Below are 4,477 nucleotides of genomic sequence, written 5' to 3' on the forward strand. Positions count from 1 at the left end.
AAGAAAAAAAATAGTACAGCAACGTTGATTATCAGTAAATTTGGGACACAACTGGAATTAGAAGAATTAGAAGGATAAAAGTTGTAACTCACCAGTGGAGCTGACCTCCAATAATAACAAACAATTTAAAACTCAGAGTCCAGGGGAGTTTTGTTAACCTTGGCTTATTTTTTGGTAGGAGAGTAGAGATGGCAACATAGGATCTTAAACATCATGGAGAAGTTAGTTGCTCAATGGGAAAATCAAGAGCAGGCAAACACTTCATGTTAAATCCCAGGGAAAAGATTGGTACTCCCTTGGTACAAGGTCATCAATAACTCCCCTGGGACACAGCAGACACCATCATACACAGAAGTGTTGAATTTTTCAAATTTCAACTTTCAGAGAAAAAAACGAAAGTTTCTGTCTCCTTGTGGGCACTGAAGCATATGTCCAAAAGTCATTGGGGGAGACAGGTGTAACTGTTATCTACCTGCAAAGATGAAATTGGTGATGGGTGTAAATAAAAGGACACTCATTAAAAATGTCGAGAGAAAGTCACTGCCAGGTAAAATATAAGAAAATGGTGCATTTTTTTATTTACTCATTATCCTCATTTAGGATAACTCTATGAGGAAAATATAAACCCAGACCTAAGGGAAACATTCACATTTTAAACTGGCTTAAAGCACTGGGATAGCACAGTGAAAAGAGCCATACTGATTGATTCACTCATAATTAGAGTCTGAAAAGCAGGCTGTAATTGCCAAGATGCTCTTAAGCATGTTTACTTTCTGTGGGGAACTAAGAAAGGAGATGTAAACATGGTAATTAAAGGGTTATTTTTTGTCCCTTCGTATTCAAAAATGTTATTATTCAAGAACAACCTGATTTGTATGTGATTGGAATAAAATATTGAAATTTTTGATTTTCTCCTGCACTAAAGGGGATTATTGGTATAGGTAATTGATCACACATATAATTATTATTATTATTATTATATTTATTTATTTTTTTGAGACAGAGTCTCACTCTGTCGCCCAGGCTGGAGTGCAGTGGGGTGATCTCGGCTCACTGCAAGCTCCGCCTCCCGGGTTTACGCCATTCTCCTACCTCAGCCTCCTGAGTAGCTGGGACTACAGGCGCCCACCACCTCGCCCAGCTAGTTTTTTGTATTTTTTAGTAGAGACGGAGTTTCACCATGTTAACCAGGATGGTCTCGATCTGCTGACCTCGTGATCCACCCGTCTCGGCCTCCCAAAGTGCTGGGATTACAGGCTTGAACCACCGTGCCCGGCCCACACATGTAATTATTAACACAACAAGGGCTAGTGTTTAATAAAGCCAATGCCTCAGCCATGATCTGTGTGCTGAAGTTCACCTTCATTCCCTCAGGTTTATGCTGTGCAGCTTCCTAACCCATTCAAAGTCAAACATTGATAGTTCTCTACCATACAGTGTGTTAACATTCAAAGTGCACACCTGGGTCCTAGAATAACAGCTACAGAATTAGTTGTTTCTACTGAGACCAGTTTGTCTTCATAATTATATCTATGTTTGGTCTTTGCTATGGTCTGAATGTTAGTGTTCCCCCTAAATTCATGTGTTGAAACCTAATACCCAATGTTACAGTATCAAGAGGCAGGAATTGATTAGGTCATGGGGGCTCCACCTTCACAAATGGAATTAGTACCTTTGTAAAGGAGGATGGGGCAAGGTCTGTTGACCCTTCTGCTATCTGAGGATGCAGCCAGAAGTTGCCTTCTTTGAAGAACAGAGCAAGCCCTCACTAGACACTGAATTTGCTGATACCTTGATATTAGGATTCCTAGCATTCAGAACTGTCAGCAGTAAATTTCTGTTTTTTTATCAATTAACAAGTCTAGAGCATTTTGTTACAGCAGCTCAGATAGACTAAGACAGTCTTAATCTTTAGACATTAGGAGGGCAGGAAATTATATGAAGAAAGAAATCCAGATAGTTCAATAGATACACAGTTAACCCTTAAACAATGCAGGGGTTAGGAATGTCAGATCCTATGCAATCAAATGTTGAAAACCTGCCTATAACTTTATGACTCCCTGAAAACTTAAGTACTAATAACCTACTGTTGACCAGAGGCCTTACTTATAACATAAGACATATTTTGTAAGTTATGTGTTACATACTGTATTTGTAAAATGAAGTAAGCTAGAGAAAAGCTTTTTAAGAAAATCATAAGGAAGAGAAAATATGTTTCCTATTCATTAAGTGGTAGTGGATCATTATCAAGGTCTTCATCCTTGTCATCTTCACCCTGAGTGGGTGGAGGAGGAGAAGGACGAGGAGGGGTAGTTCTTGCTGTCTCGGGGGTGGCAGAGGCAGAAGAAAATCCTTGCTTAAGTGGAGCCCTGGCAGGTATAGGCAGAAGGAGGAGGTGGGGTTGCAGACGCTGGGGTGGTCATCAGCTGCTCATTGGCGCTCCTGGATTTTGTTTGACCCATGCCTCCTCTCCACCTGGAAACACAAGGAGACTTTGATGTCTTTGACGTCCAGAGGGAGCTGCTGCCGCCATAGTTCCAAGCTGGAAGTCACTAGGACTTCTCTCAAACTTGCGTGCTGAGAAGGCTCAGATGTTGGCCTCAGCTCTTAGGCTGAACTGAGCAGATCCACCCATGAAAACTTTGTGTATTGAAACAAAGAAAGGAGTCCATCAGAAAGCAACACCTATTATCCTGGGCTTGGCAGCAAGGATGAGGACAGAGAGTGGAAATCCTGCAATCTGAAAAGCAGACTGACCGGTGAAAAAGAAGCTGAAGATGCCCCCTCATCTAGAAATGTAAGTAAGAGCCAACAACTGCGCAATCGAAGACCGAGGACCAGAATTCCCAGGTGAAAATCATTTACTTGAAAAAAAAAAAAAAGAAGCCGAGCGGGATGGCTCACACATGTAATCCCAGCACTTTGGGAGGCCGAAGCGGGTGGATCACTTGAAGTCAGGAGTTCGAGACCAGCCTGGCCAACGTGGTAAAACCCAGTCTCAACTAAAAATGCAAAATTAGCCGGTTGTTTTGATGGGCGCCTGTAATCCCAGCTACTCAGGAAGCTGAGGTAGGAGAATCGCTTGAACTCGGGTGGTGGAGATTGCAGTGAGCCGAGATTGTGCCACTGCATTCCAGTCTGGGCAACAGAGCAAGATTCCATCTCCAAAAAAAAAAAAAAAAAGGACATGGTTATAGCTTGTGGGCAGCTGCATAGCATGCCATGCAAAGAAGAACAAAATTTTTCAAATAATCAAGATTGGAACTCTGGCTTATCAGGTCTTACTTTTCAAATTTCTAGCTAATTAGATCTATGCTGGAGCCACATTTACTGACCTACCATCACCAAGTGTTGTTCCCAAACCACCAAGCTGCTGAGTTCCTATTTCGTTTAATCCTTCTGATAAAGAAATAATGACATTTCAACTTAAAACCTTACTTAAAATACAGGTATAAGATAAAGACCTAATGTTTAAAGTTTTTTATAGTTACAGATAGTTGCCAATTGGTCTGAAATTCACTAGGGAATTAATCTATTTGTGTAGAACTGCTAATTAATGTAAAAATACAGTTAGATTTCATCTCAGTGGTTTATGGATTGTGTACACTGTCATGTAATGGTAATATCAGCGTAACTTTAAATCGTAGTAGTACTTGGTATTAAGTGTTCTCAACTGAGTAACTTTTAAGTGAAATCATTCAAGTTTAGATCTGAGGGGGAAGTAAAGGAATCAACTTTTTCTGTTGATTGTTGGGGGAAAATAGTAATTTAAGATTATCATTCATGAGCCAGTAGATTGTCCGAATGTGAATCATATTATAAGCGTCTAGCTAAGTGATACAATATCAGAGAACTAGGTCTCGAGACCTAGGTAATCGAGAACTAGGTAATTGTGTGAAAGTTTAGTGTACTAGAAACACCCAAGCCAGTAATACGCCAACAACCTGATGCACTGCCAGAAGAAAATGTGAAATTGTCTTCATATTTGCATTTTAGTATATTGTACATTGGTAATGTTAAAAAGGGCTCTTGGGACTTACTTGAATGAGGCATAAAATACACCAATGGTTCTGTTTCTCAGGTACAGTGGATATAGGTGTCTGCCAACAAATACACCAAAATTATGTTTTACAGAAACAGTATTTAATGGCTACTCACTTTCAAAATACACTTTTGTATCACAGCACTGCAGAGCCATTCTGATAGTGATCGCCCTCATCATTCCTGCCAAGCTTGCTTTAGGGAATTGGATAATGTGAAACTTTTAAGTACCTAGGAAAGAGAGAGCCATGTAAATAGATGTAACTTGTAGCACACGTAAAGCCTTTATCCTACAAAAATGCAATATTTTAATATGGATTTGCTAAATGTAAGACCCTGGACTGTTTGTTATACTATGACCTAATTCTAAAAGTTCAAAATAATTTGTTTTTAAAATTTCCCCTTGTGCTAAAGTGCCAGTATATAAATATATAAA

The 4,477-nt window shown here is 39.7% G+C and overlaps 1 pseudogene; it reads left to right on the plus strand.

Annotated features, from left to right (window-relative positions):
• Positions 1-480: 480 nt before the first annotated feature.
• LOC108540854 (proline-rich nuclear receptor coactivator 2-like) lies at positions 481-3,455 on the plus strand (annotated as a pseudogene).
• Positions 3,456-4,477: the final 1,022 nt, after the last annotated feature.

This window comes from Rhinopithecus bieti, unplaced genomic scaffold (genome assembly GCF_001698545.2).
Source record: "Rhinopithecus bieti isolate Rb0 unplaced genomic scaffold, ASM169854v2 scaffold_20072, whole genome shotgun sequence".
Lineage (NCBI taxonomy): Eukaryota > Metazoa > Chordata > Mammalia > Primates > Cercopithecidae > Rhinopithecus > Rhinopithecus bieti.